We start from the raw sequence: 14,953 nt of genomic DNA on the forward strand, positions 1-14,953 counted from the left end.
TCAGGTGGGAGGCAGTCATGGCTGTGGCACATGGGAAAGGCTCAATAAATATTAGTTTAGTGGTTAAGAGTGTGTCTCTGGAGACAGATTGTCTGGGCTCTAATCCTGGTTCTATCACTTGCTAACTACCTTTAACTAGCTGAGCTTGTGTACCTCCAACCAAAGCAAAGGAGAAAAAAGGAGGGGGAATCATACCTCATAGGGTTGGTTTTTGTATAATTTATCTAAGTATGTACTATTATATTTTCTATTTCTAAGGTAGTTGAAAAATATTAGCTTCAACTCTATTAAAATTGTCAGTGATAAAGACATTTATGATATGATGCCTGCACCTGCCTTGCTTGTTTTGAAATGGTACATCATACTTCACATGCTGCTAAGAAAAACAATTTAAAATCATCTCAGAATACGTTGGAATAAATAGTTGTAAACACATGAAAAATCTATAAGGCAAATTAATTTATTTTTATTTTTTATTTTTTTTTAGCGTTGGGGATTAAACCCCAGGGGTGGTTTACCATTGAGCTAAATCCCCAGCCCTTTTTATTTTTTTGAGACAGAATCTTGCTAAATTACTGAGATTGGCCTCAGGCTTGTGATCCCCAGCCTTGCGAGTTGCTGGGATTACAGGTGTGTGCTATAGGGAGTGGCTCAAATTTTTTAAATTGAGAAATGTCATGTTTAAGAAAATCCCAATTTCTGGCTGGGCATTGTGGCAAACAAAAATAACTAGGGACGTAACTCAGTGGTAGAGCACCCCTGGGTTAAATCCCTACTACCAAGGACAACAACAAAACATACTTTTTGATTTAAAACTTTGAGTTAAACAACACATTTGAGGGCTATTTTTCAGATCTTTGCCATATATACTTACAACTAAAACATATTCTATTCTGGTACACTGTGCTGTTATTCAAAGCAAACTTTTTTCGTTTTTCAAGCACTGTGTCAAAGAAGGGATAAAAGTTGAGGAAGAAAAAATATGATAGTCTTAAAAAAACTGTCAGGTCTGGGGAAATATGCAACAATGTCACAAAACTGAGTGAAAAATTCCATAATAAAGTGTGGAAACTAAGACTTAAGCTCCTGGTGAAGGATCAGGTCTATGTTAGAACAAACAAAGAATAAACAAAAAGCCCCATTATTTCAATTCTTGGGAAAGGGTGGACACCCAAGTAGATGCCTCTTTTGTTTAACAAAATGCCTTAATGGGTTTTGGGAGAAGGAGCTATGCATAGACAGGGCCACAGCCAGGCTAGATCCTTGGAGGCTTGGGGTCTGTGCAACTGGCACCCCCTAGAGCAACATTCATATTGAATTCTTTATGAATGGTACCCCCTGGAATTGTGCAACCTGGTGATTGGTGATTGTGTCAATAAAGGTGGCCTGGAGTCTGTCCTTAGGTGAGGATTGAGAACTAAATCCTTCTACATAATAAAATAACAGGAATTTTAAGTCTTTCCTAGAGGATGAAGGCCAGGGTGAAAGGTCCTGGAATGGAGGAAAAAAAAAAAGGGTTTGGAGAAAAGGTGTCTTTAGAATTAGGATGGGCCAACAATTTAACAACAACTTGGAGCCTATGAACTGGGTGAGAAATTTCTGGTAATATTATTACTTTATTTATCCAGGTATGTATTTATTAGTTGACGGGGATGGAACTCAGGACATTGCATATGCTAAGCATACTTCCTACCACTGAGCTACATCCCATCCCCTCAGAATTTTTAAATGAGATGCATAAAATCTTTATTTTTAAAGATTTAACCTCTAGGAGACACTGGCAGTTAAAAGACATATAACATTTTGGGGGGTCAGACTTTTGTGTGATTCAGGAGGTACCAGCAAAGACTTCTATGCTCAGGCTCATAGAGCAACACTTGCCTAAACATACAACATCACAATAACTTGCTTTTTTTCTTCAAAAAGCTGAAAGTGCTTATACTTTTATTTTCTCCCCTGACATTCCAGTGTGGGAGGGGCAGATTTATGATAACATTATTTATAGAAGGAGAAATTGAAAATAGAGATTAAATCACTTACTCAAGGTTGCATAGCTGGGGTGGTAGAGCCCACACTGGAATTTGGTTCTCCAAGCTCCAGCCAAAGTGGAAAAAATGTGAGTTTTGCAATTAAAGGGATCTTTGAACGATCCTGTTTCTGCTTCTTAAAAGAATGTGGTCTTTAGTCCATTACTTCACCTAAGTCTTGGTTATTCTTATCTGTAAAATAAGACCATAAAACCTCATAGCAGTATAGTGAAGATTAATTTAGTAAATGCATGTAAAGCTTTGGCATAGAGCAGTTTTAAAGATTTGTTACATTTCCAACTTAGTATTATCTGGTTAAATTTCAATACAAATTAATAAAAAATAATATAATAACAAAGTAATAAAAAATAATCTTCCATTAAATCTGATTGTTTTTCTAGCCTTATCTTCCACAGAGAGCAAAGCATTAAAAAAAAAAAAAACACCACACCAATATGTCATTTAATTATTGGGAAGCATTTTGCTTCAGTAGAGTTATTCCTGTAAGTAGAAAAACAAAAAGGAATACATGGAAGATGAGCTATTTGAGTGCAGTGGTTCTCAAACCTGGGGGACCTGTTAAAACAGATTGCTGGGTTCCACCCCAGAGTTTCTGGCTCACAAGGTCTGGGGTGGGGCCCAGTAATTTGCATCTGTAATAAGCTCCCAGGTGATGCTGAGCTGCTAGCCCAGGGACTACACCTTGAGAAGCCTTAGATGCTTCTGGGAAATGTTGGGGATGGGGTCCAGCAATTTGTTTAACAAGTCCTTCAGGGTGATTCTATATTACTCTCAAGTTTGAGAACTGCTGGCATAGTGCTGTAAAGTGTCTGAGAAAACAGACTCCTAAACAAATAAATTAATTAAAAACAAAACAAAACAAAAACTAGACTCCCTTTCAAATCCTGACTGTAGGATTTATCAATTAGGTGACCAGTTTAAATGACCAAAGGCTAGCTCCTCTGCATCTTCCACAGAACCTAGCAATGTCTGTGTCAGAATTTCTCTTCCTAGCCCTTTAGGCCTTGGTAGAAAGAGATGGCCTTAGTAAGTTTTGCCAAGGGCAGGCTGTTTTTCACTTCATACTCAAGAGGCATGAAAGGCTGCTTAATTTAGGTAATATGGAAGTATTTAAAAATACTTCTGCAATCACACACACACACACACACACACACACAAAATAAATAAAATAAATAAAAAACAACCAACCAACCAACCAACCAAACAACAACAACACAGCACTTTAAATAAATAAATCAGTAGTGGTGGCATTGTTTGCATCTTAACTTTTTTCTTTTTTTATGGTACTGGGGATTTAACCCAGGGCCTCAATGCATACTAGACAAGAGCTCTGTCGCCTAGCCACAAATCCAGCCGTTTATGTTTATAATAAGGGGTTCTCAAATATTTCTATTTCTCTTGCCTTTCTTAGTTGGAAGTTTTAAGAATCTTTTTCTTAGTATGTTTTGAGATATGCATGTGAAGAAGATTTTTATTAACTTCCTCCTGAATCTGGCCTAGGATACAGCTTCTGACCCTGATATTTAGTGTCTTTTGGATTTTGTGGCTGAGGAATGCTCCCCCCCCCCCCCCGCCCCCGCCCCTCTCTTTCCCTTGTCTGACATCTGACTCTGTGAGTCCTCCTAAGTATCCATATATAGGCCTTTCTTATTGCTGGTGAGGTATAAGAATCGTTAGCTTGTATTTGGTGCTAGATACTTCGAAATATCATTTTGAATTTCTACAACAATCCAGAGACGATCCCACTTACACACCAAACTGAGGCTGAAGGATTCATCCTCCAGGATAGAAAAGTGAAATAATAGGATCCAGGCAATAAGATTCTAGACAGTCTGGCCTACACTGCTTTTGTTGAAGTTGCAAGTGATGATGTAATATAGGAATATTATTTAGTTCCTCTCCTTAAAGAATTTAAAGATCTTGTTAGGTGTATATGAGATTATACACACAGCACTGGTTAAAGTAAAATCAAGAGCCAAGTATAGAATTTGGTATCTTTGACGGGTTTCCTCTGCTCAAGATGTAGAGAATTAGCACCAATCTCAAGGGGTTTGCACGTGATTAAAAGAGTTCATGTACCCGAAGCGCTTAATACAGTGCCTACCACGTAGTAAGCGTTCAGTTAATGTTAATTTTTAAGGGAGACGACTGGAATGGAGATTACTCTGGAGACAGTCGGGAAGCTGGATGAGTGCACTGAGCTCTGGCAACTAAATTCTTCGAGCCTCGGTTTCCTTGTCTGTAAAACCAAGTGGCTGGAGCGGGAACAGCCCTAACAACAGTTGCCGAGTGCAAAGCTGTAGCCTGGGGAACCGACCGACTGGTGGGGCCGAAAGGGTTAGCAAGGAGCCCGGGGGTAGGATTTGCGGGAGCCGGGAGGGAGAGGCCCCGCCCGGGAGGCTCGGGCAGCTCCAGCCTGCGAGCAGTTCCGGTGCCAAAACCCTTCCCTCTCCCGCTCCTCCGGAAGTGCTTTTCTAAGGTTCGGGCCGGAGAGAGGCCTGGTAGGCACAGCCGCAGAGGCTCCTTCGGCTCCGTGGACTCGGAGCAGGGGCTCCAACCCGGGTCAGAGTTTGGAGGTCCACGGCCACCCACCCGCGCCCCGTGACCTCCCTGCACCCGGGCGGACGGTGAGTGGACGGGGAAACGGACTGGGCCGGCCTCAGGCCTGGGTTGGGGCTGGCGCTCTCGGGCCCCGGCCGTCCGCTCCGGGCTCCGGGCAGCAGGCAGCGGACTCAGCTGTCGGAGTCTGGGGAAGGGGGTTGTTGACCGCCGCGGTCTTCGCCTAGCCGGCGGGGCGAGAAGAAACGGGCTGCGGGGCTGTGGGGTGGGCGGGGCGGGGCCGGGGAGGGGGTTCCCGGAGCTGTTGTTGCTGTTGGGACTCGGAGGTGGGGACGGGCTGGGCCTCGGTCCGCGCGCCCCCCTCGTTTCTGCTCCCCCAAGTCTTCTCGCCGCCTCCCCGCTTTGATTTTTCTGTGTTGGACCTGGCTTTAGGACTCTTGGACACCCGATTCAAATCCGGGCTCCAGTGCCCGACTTTTCGTCTTCTCTGGGTCTGCCCACCCCCGGGCTCAATTAGCAAGTATCCCGGGGGTGTCGTCTCTTCAGCTCCAGGGTGGGGCGCTGCCTGTGTAGATGCCCGGGATCTTTTGCGAGGCTTGTCCTCCGAGCCCGCTTCAGGGTAGCGTTGGGTCGGTTTGGGTAGCGCTCGGAACTGGGTCTAGAGACGTAGGTCACTGAGGCATCGGCGTGCCTCCGATGCTCTTCACTCACTTGGAAGCTTGCTGAAGCTGTTGCTGGAGTCAAGTTAAAAAAAAAAAAAGCTTATGGAAAATCGGTAGTGCACATAAATTCCCCTATTTTCTTGCTGACGTAAAAAAAAAATGCTATTCCCAGATCTGCACTCCTAACTTCTGTGGCTTTCCGAAGTCCCAGTTGTATGATGAGTGCAGTCACAGGTTATTGCACGAATTGATTGTAGAGGGTGGGAGGATTACTATATCCCCTTTCTCCCAAAGTTTGTTTACTTTCATATTTGGGACTGTCATTTTCCTTAACTTTTAAAGAAAAATGGTTCTCGGTTACTCTTGAAAGGTTCCTTAGAGTTGCCGCTACAGTGCAGAGAGGTTCTCGCAGGCGGGCAGAGGTGTTTTGTAAAATTTTAAACTTATAACATGAAGTATTCACTTCCGTTGAATTGATAATTTGCTAGAGGAGAAAGTGATATATGTAGTTATTTTAGTGAACCGCTTTTAGGCAATAAACTACTGAGGAAGATTTGTAGGAAAAGGGGATTTTTTTTCACATTGAATGGTGATTTTTTAAAAAAATTTTTGATCATAAGAAATACATTTACTTTATTTTTTAACAGGTAATCTTTGTTTTTGCAATGTAAAGTATACACAGATCATCTTCATGAAACCAGCGACATATCTGCACTTCTCATTTTACGCTTATATTAGGAATTACTCTGTAGTTTTTTGAGTATGTCATTCTCCCTTCCCACCACTGGAAGGGGAGGTAATATCATGAATTAGGAAAAATAGACTTAAGTAACAAATTTAGTGAGCTCTCCTATGTAAAGGAACATTTATTTCAGGGTTGTTGATCTTGAACAGGTAAAGGGTAGGTGATTTTTAAAGGGTAGATGATTTTTAAAGAAAAAATTCTGGACGCAAGATTAGTTGCACGACTTTTAGATTTAAGTAGAAGCTAGATTTTTAGACATTCAAAGTGTTGAGAGCATAAGTTTGGAATATTGGAATTGAGAAAATCTGGAAAAGCAGTCAAATTAGATTTAGTTATGGATTTGTATTATAGATATGATAATGTGTTTTGAAGGAAACTGTTACAGGAATGATAAGAGCAGAAAAAGGAAATGGGGGAAAATTGTATACTTGCAGGTACTGTAAATTGCATTATTCAAGTCAATTCAGTGATATAGATCATTTACTATGGATCAAGCGTGTTAGGAAGCCATGTAGGAGCAAATAAAGATAAAGCCACAATAACCAAAATTCATATTTTGGCAATAAATTTCTAAGGTTGTTCAAAATCATGAATAAATTTTATTATTTAGGCATACTAATTTTTTTTTTTTGAATTGGGATTTAACATAGAGGGTAGATGTTAAGTGCTTCACGAAATCACTTTGTTAGGTATTATAGGATACAAAGGTTGTCTTTGGCCTTTAGGAATCGAATGTAGTGAGGAATGTAAGATATTTGCACAAAAATTTACGGCATAAAGAAATACATGTAAAAATTTAACCACATGGTTGGATTGACCTAAAATTTAGAGTTGTTTAAAAGTGTTCATTTTTTGGCTTAAGTAATCATGGAAAGTAGTGGAGGTATAGTAATACTTACAAAGATAGTTCAGTGGTGTTTTTTATTGAAAATTTACTTGAATACCAGTCTGTATGCTAGTTGCTTCATGTACATTTTCTAAGCTTTTCAACAACATACAATCATATTTCTTTTTTTAATTTTTTTTTGAGAATTTTAATATTTATTTTTTAGTTTTCGGCGGACACAACATCTTTGTTTGTATGTGGTGTTGAGGATCGAACCCGGGCCGCAAGCATTCCAGGCGAGCGTGCTACCACTTGAGCCACATCCCCAGCCCACAATCATCTTTCTTAATGGGGACTCTAATATGTTAGATAATTTGCCCTGGCTCTGTGGCTAGCAAGTTTGCATTCAGATATGTCTGATGTCAAAGCCTGTGTGTTTCCACTATTCCCAATAAACTGTTATCTCCCAGTAAACTGGTACCTCAATTCAATATTTCACAGGGTAAAAGTTTTCTAAAACAAAGATTCAGGGTTTTGGATAAGGTGGGTGAAGGCCTTTCAAATTAAGAGAATAATATTAGTGGAAGGTTGGAGGTAGTAAAGTTAATTGTGTACTCAGAGAAGTTAGTTGACCAGGTTACCTAGAATATAGCATTCGCATTTGGGAACTGGTGTTAAGGTTGTCAAATTTAAATTGGGTTGAATTGTTGAGCATGTTTAAAATGCTGTATTTAGAAGTTTGACATTTGGAAGGTAATGAAGAGTGACTAAGATTTAATAGTGTGTAGAATGATTTGCTGTGGCAAGCTAGCTTTCTCTCTCTCTCTCTCTCTCTCTCTCTCTCTCAGGTTTTTTTTTTTTTTTTTTTTTTAAATAGTGGGGATTGAACCTGGAGGCACTTTACCACTGAGCTACATCCCCAGCCTTTTTGTTTCTTTGTTTTGAGACAGGTCTCATGAAATTGCTCTGGGCTTCCCTAACTTGCTGAGGCCAGCCTCAAACTTGTGATCTTCCTGCCTCAGCCTCCTGAGTTTCAATATAGTACTGTAAATACTGGGTAAAGGTAATAGTAATGGATGAAAATGAAGGCTTGACTGGACCTGGCAATTGATTTAGTAGTTGGGTAGAGGGAGGGATTGGTAGGAAAGGTTTGGAGAAGATAGAAGCTGGGAAAGTTACATTTTTTAAATGTGGGATATGTTGATGGTGATACTGTTACTAGAAATATGGGCAAGGAGTTGTGTAATGAGATCAGTTTTGGATATTTTTTTTTTTAAATATGTTAGTTGTAGATGGACAAAATACCTTTATTATATTTTTATGTGGTACACAGGATCGAACCCAGTACCTTCCACATGCAAGGCAAGTACTTTACCACTGAGCTACAACCCCAGCCCTGTTTGTTTTTTTATGTACTTGACAAACACTGGAAATGCCCAGAGGCTTTTGGAAATGTGAGTTTGCAGTTCAGGAGAGAGGTCAGGGTTAGGCATATATTAAACATGGTGTAGAGAATAATGCAAATAAAAATACTTAGAGTAATAAATAAATAATAATACTAATTTATTATACTAATAAATAATAATACAAATAAAAATAATAATAATACAATACACTAATAATAATACACTAATAATAATACAAATAAAAATACTGTAGAGTCCACTTAAGGAGATGAACATGCCAAGGGAAAGTGCTGAGGGGAAAGAAAAAAACACAAACTAAAACAAACCCTGTATTTTAGATAGCATCTGTTTAAAACAAGGAAAAGACACTAAGTAATCTATTTTATGCAATGGATAAAAAATTTGATAGTATGTATACAACTTCTTCACATTGCAGATTCAGATGGAGTAGAAGGAATCTGATCATTAAAAATCCAGCTGGGAAATAAATTTTTTTGCCCTTGCTAGTAAGAATACTATCCTATCATTATCCTATTTCAAGGAGGACAAGTCAGTTTTTGGTTACTTAAAAGCTATGTTTGGTTATTTCTTTTGAACATTTGCTTGGCAAGTGATATGTGAGGATTTAAAAGTAAATCTCTGATATTGTATTCCATTTATTTGTTTGCATGATTTTGATTTTGGTTTGGATATCAGGAATCTCTGAATATTCACAGATAATACTTGTGCCTTTTATTATAGCCAGTTGTTAATATTGCCTTTTATAGAAAATGGTATTTAATTACATATTTTTCTTCCTACTCTCTTTTGTAAGTATTTTTGATTAAAGTAAGTAGTTTTATCTCTAATGTTCTGATTACTCTAGTGGGATAGAATAAGGTACTTTCTGGGTGTGGGATCAAACCCAGGGCCTCATGCATGCTAGGCAAGCATTTTATCACTGAGCTACATCTCCACCCAGCTTAAGATACTTTTATCTATCATGTAATGATACATATGTGAAAATTGTTTTATGTTTAAGAACTATCAATTTATAGAATTTTATGTTTTCTGTTTAGATATTTAAATAAGGGGAATTTGTGTATTAAAATGTAAAAAGACTGTAATAGTTTGCAAAATGAGGCTTAGAGAGATAACTTTTTAAATACAGTTTATTATTTTTAGACTAAGTTACCATGGAATTGCTTGTTTCTTGAGAATTAATACAAATTCCTTTTGTTTTTCAGGAATATGTTTTTCACTGTACGCCAGCACTTGAGACTGTCCAAAGTGTTCTGCGTCAGTGTTGTTGGAGGCAGGGGGTTTTGTGTGTGCTTTGCCTGGATGGTTGGCTTAGTTTCAGTGAGCCTGGTATTAACGAAGCGAAGGTCAAGAGTTCCATTTAGCTTCTGTCTGAATGATGGCCAGGGAGTACACCTCTCACTCCCACCAGCTGTCTTGCAAATTCCTTGGTTGCCATTGTTGCAAAGGTGACTGCATGTGGGTAGATCTTTTACTATTGGAAGAATATTAGAGGAAACTTAGCCAAATGGTTAAGAACTCTGACTGCAGTTATGACAGATCTCTGTTAATTTGTGGCCTTGGGAGAGTCCCTAAACCTGTCCAAGCCTCTGTTTCCTCATTATTGGAGAGGTTAATATTTGGTTTGGGCCATGCACAGTGGAGCACACTGTAATCCCAGTGGCTGGGAGGCTGAAGCAGGAGGATCACAAATTTAAAGCCAGCCTCATCAAAGCAAATTAGTGAAATCCTTTCTCAAAATAAACAATAAAAGGGCTGGGGATGTGGCTTAGTGTTTAAGAGCCCCTAGGTTTAATCCCTTGTGCCCCCCCCCCCCCCCAAAAAAAAAAAAAAAAAAGATTGGTTTGGCCATGTCCCATGTCATTGTTTTCCTTTTGTAAGTTGGAAATGGCTACCTAGACCTGTGGTTCCTAAATGCTGGAATGTAGAGTACTGTTAGTTTATGAAAAAGTTTTCACCTGTTTGAGTGAAATGTGAATGTAGTTAGCTTTCATAAAACTAAATATTTTTTCTAAAATTATCTTTTATCCTTTTTGGTGGTAGCATATTAGTTCTTTTATGAAACAGCGGTGATGGTAATTGATAGGTTTTTAAAATGTCATCAGCAGAATAAAAGTTGGCAACCCTATGTTGGTCATCCTTTTGAGATTATGGTTCTGTGAAATCTCAAAAATCTTAATTTAAACTGTATCCAAGTGAGGGATTGAAGAGAGTGTTCATCCAGTGTTTATGCATGTTCAAGTTAGGTTTGGGGTACATTCTGCCCCTCTTTTACCCTATAGGAACTGTATGGTGATTCTCACCACCATTAAATTCAGTTTTGTCAAGTTTCACACTTAATACAGCATACTTCAAGGAGCAATTCAGACTCTTTTCAGTTGAGTTCATACAAAGTTGCTTCAAATTATTTGTTTAAGGGTATTTCTCAACCAGAGACCCAGGAGAAAACTGGTGAATCCTGGGGGCTGACTGGAGGTGCTGCTTTAAGTTAGTACTCTTGTTTATTAGCCAGCAAGATAAATAACTTGTCTGTGACATAGTAAAGTAGCAGAAATTGGCTTCCTTTTTTTTTTTTTTTTAACCCCTTCTATAAGAAAGACTAATGAAGCTGGAGTGAGTGAGAAGTCTTTTTATTCAAAATAGCAAGTAAATGTACAAATACCAGTATTCAAAATGCTTTCTAGAGATAGAGAATAGGGGAGCACTGTATAATAGGTTATGTAAGTAGAGCCACAGAAGTACTTCTGACACAACCAGTTATTAACATAAGCACTTATTGAAATTGCATCACTTGTCTGGATGAGAAACTTATTGACTCCCTGGTTTACTTGGAGTAGGGGAGGGATATAGGAATTTAAGTTACAAACCTAGTCAAGGCAACTGTCAAAGATTTAACATTTGTTTCCTTTGAGCATTCTTTGGTTAGGTAATTTAAAAAGTAGGGAGTCCTATAGAAATACTTAATAATTTATGCATTAGAATGCCTAAAGCAAGGGTTGGGGTTGTGGCTCAGCAGTAGATCACTCAGCAGTAGATCAGTAGATCACTCAGCAGTAGATTGGAGGCCCTGGGTTCAATCCTAAGTGCCACATAAAAATAAATAAAATAAAGGTATTATGTCCAACTACAACTAAAAAAAAAAAGAATGCCTAAAGCAAAATGTTTAGGTTAAGTTGAAATACCTCTGTTATATTTTTTTTTTTTTTTTTTTTTTTTTTTTTTTTTTTTAGTATTTATTTTTTAGTTTTCGGCGGACACAACATCTTTGTTTGTATGTGGTGCTGAGGATCGAACCCGGGCCGCACGCATGCCAGGCTAGCGCGCTACCGCTTGAGCCACATCCCCAGCCCCCTCTGTTATATTTTAAAGAAAACTGAAGGTTTGCTGCTTTAGATATTAAAGGTGATATTGGTTTATAGAGTATTATTGTATATAATTATTTCTAGTAAATAAAAAATTCATGTATAACTCATTTATTTTAACAATGTTTAAATTTTTCTACCAGATATTCCCAGTAGCAGAAGTGAGTTGGATGAGTACCCTTAAAAGTCTAGGGATGTAGTCCAGAGTGTGCCTTCTATCAGTTGAAAGGATTTTTTAAAAAAATATTTTTTTAGTTGTCAGTGGACCTTTATTATTTAATTTATTTAGATGTGGTGCTGAGAATCAAATCCAGTGCCTCACATATGGTAGGCAAGCGCTGTACCACTGAGCCACAACCCCAGCCCCATCAGTTGAAAAGATTTTGATGCCTGTAGGGTTTTATTTTTAACACTTGGAGGAATTTTGCATTTTGCTATATTTTATGTATGTAAACAGTGTTTCACTGTCAACTAAAACTGAAGCCCTAAGAACTGGTATGTTCATCTTATGGATAGTGCTAACCTATTTTTGGCCTCCTTTTTTTCTTTTTTAAATCCTCCTGTATCTGGTGACTGGTAGAACGTAGAAGACTGAACAATTTATTTTATTTTATTTATTTATTTTTTAAAATTTTTTTTTAATATTTATTTTTTAGCAGACACAACATCTTTGTTTGTATGTGGTGCTGAGGATGGAACCAGGGCCGCACGCATGCCAGGCGAGCGCGCTACCGGTTGAGCCACATCCCCAGCCCTGAACAATTTATTTTAAATACTAATGAGGAACTGTAATTTTGTAATTTCTACAATGAATGACTAAATTGCTGAGGCTGACCTTGAATTTGTGTTCCTCCCGAGTCGTTGGGATTATAGACATGTACCACCATGCCTAGCAATGAAATGACTTTAAAGGGGATCTTGCTGGTTGTTGCCTATAAACCGAGTGACTCAGAAGACTGAGGCAGGAGGATCACATATTTGAAACCAGCCTGGCAATTTAGAGAGACCTTATCTCAAAATAAAATAAAAAGGGCTTGGTGTGTAGCTCAGTGGTAGAGTACTTGCCAACATGTGTGAGGTTCTGAGTTCGAATGGCAGTATAGTTAAAAAAAATGTGTGTTGGGGGGAGTATCTGATCATTTTTAAAAAGTGTTCTTTTACATTTAAGGTTATTTGTTTATTTGTAATGTTACAACAAAATACAACAGTGTGTCTAATAGAGCTTTCTGCAATGATAAAAATGTTCTCTATCAGTGCTGTTTAATAGAGTGATCCAGGTGTAACTACTACTTAGCACCTACGATGTGTCTAGTGTTACAGCAGAGCTTAATTTTTAATTTTTTTCATTTTAACTAATTAAAATTTGAGTAGCCATGTGGCTAGAGGTTGCTGTATCAGTGCTGTTCTTTAGGGTTAGATAAAAGGGAGAAGAGGTTAAAAATCTTCATGTCTCCTCTCAGGTCAGGTTTAGGCAGGTTAGGCACTTAAAAGGCTGCCTTTCTTCCTTCTGTCCTTCCTAACCAGAAATTGAACCCAGGGGTGCTTTACCACTAACCTATATATCCCCAGCCCTTTTTGTTTTTTCAGACAAGATCTTGCTAAGTTGCTGAGGTTGGCCTTAAACATTTGATCCTCCTGTCTCAGCATCTTGAGTAGTTGGGGTTAGGGATGAGTGGCACTGAACTCAACTTGCCTTTATTTTTAATTTTACATGGATGTATTTTTTTTTTTTTAAATCCAAATTTCTTCCCTCAAATTTGAATGCTAAACTCTATGTAGTTTCCTTTATTTTAGTTCTCCCCAACCCCCAATAAATTGTTTCTTTGGTTTACGTATATATTTGCAAATATCTTTGATCATTATTCCCTCTCTCTGGGATCTGGGGTTGTTTTCTTTTTTTGTGGGGCAGGACTAGGGATTGAACTCAGGAGCACTTGACCTAGCCACATCCTCAGCCCTATTTTTGTATTTTTTTAGAGACAGGGTCTCACTGAGTTGCTTAGTGCCTCACCTTGCTGAGGCTGGCTTTGAACTTGAGATCCTCCTGTGTCAGCCTCCTGAGCCGCTGAGATTACAGGCGTGTGCCACCGTGCCCAGCTGTTTTCTTTTTGCTTGGAAGATTTCTTTCATTTTTTTTTTTTTTTTCCCTAGTGAAGGTCTGCTGGAGAACTTGTTATTGGTTGGAAAGTATCTACATCTCTTTCTGAAGATGGTTTGTCTGAATGTGTATTCTAGATTAGCAGTTACTTTTTTCTTTGCTCATTATAGATCTTATTCCATTCTCTTCTGGCTTTTATTGCTGTCAGAAAATCCATAACCTCTTGTAATTGTCATTCCTTAATAGGTAACTGTTGTTTCCTTATGGCTAGTTATAGAATCTTTATCTCTGTAACTTATATTTCTTGTATGTTCTTCTTATTCTATCCTACATGCCTCTTAACCTTTTATTTTCCATTTATTTACTCTTCTAAGTTGTTCAGGATAATTAGTGTCTTTTCTTGAAGTTAGCTAGTCCTCTCTTCACCTGTGTTCAACCAGTGTGTTGAATTAATTTTTTTCCCTTGATTTTACTATAGGGTCTACTTTTTTATTGTGGTAAAATGTGTGGGTGTGCATACATACATACATACATACATACATATAATAGGATTTGCCTATTATAGGCAAATGGTACCACTGAGGTACCATCCCCTCATACCTCTGTTTTAAATAGGAATATATTTATTCCTGTTTCGATTATATTTTGAAATTTTCTTCATTTTATTGTGGTGTCAGGGATTGAACCCAGAGGTGCTTAACCACTAAACCACATTCCCAGCCCTTTTTAACTTATTTTATTTTGAGAAAGGGTCTCACTTGGTTGCTTACAGCCTTGCTAAATTCCTGAGGCTGGCTTTGAACCTGAAATCCTCTTGCCTCAGCTTCCTGAGCTGGTAATTCCAGCATCTGAAGCCTTTGTAGGTGGTTTCTTTGTTTTCTTTTGTTTTTGGTACCAGAGATTGAACCCAGGGGCACTTAACTACTGGGCCACATCCCCAGCCTTTTTTTTTTTTTTTTTTTGAGACAGGGTCTTGCTAAGTTGCTTAGGGCCTTGCTAAATTGTTGAGGCTGTCCTTGATCTTGCAATCTTCTGCCTCAGCTTGGATCCTAAGCTGGTGGGATTTCAGGTGTGTGCCACTAAATGTATCATTTTGCTGGATTTTTCTTTTTTTGCTGGTGTTGCCCATGGTGTCATGCTTTGTTTGTTTCTTTCTTTTTTTTTTCTTCGTGTTGGGTCTAACACAGAACATCAAACATGGTAGGCAGGTGTTCTACCACTGAACT

At 38.6% G+C, this 14,953-nt stretch overlaps 1 protein-coding gene across 1 annotated transcript in view; it reads left to right on the forward strand.

Moving 5' to 3' along the window:
* Positions 1-4,497: 4,497 nt before the first annotated feature.
* Frs2 (fibroblast growth factor receptor substrate 2) overlaps positions 4,498-14,953 on the forward strand; it is a 126,425-nt gene continuing 115,969 nt past the window's right edge. Inside the window, exon 1 of the mRNA XM_046430680.2 lies at positions 4,498-4,675. The gene's annotated coding sequence lies outside the window, so the exon portion shown is untranslated. The remainder of the gene's footprint in view (positions 4,676-14,953) is intronic.

This window comes from Marmota monax, unplaced genomic scaffold (assembly GCF_021218885.2).
Source record: "Marmota monax isolate L192 unplaced genomic scaffold, Marmota_monax_Labrador192_F-V1.1 WCK01_AAM20220418_F8-fsc00056, whole genome shotgun sequence".
In the NCBI taxonomy this organism is placed as follows: domain Eukaryota; kingdom Metazoa; phylum Chordata; class Mammalia; order Rodentia; family Sciuridae; genus Marmota; species Marmota monax.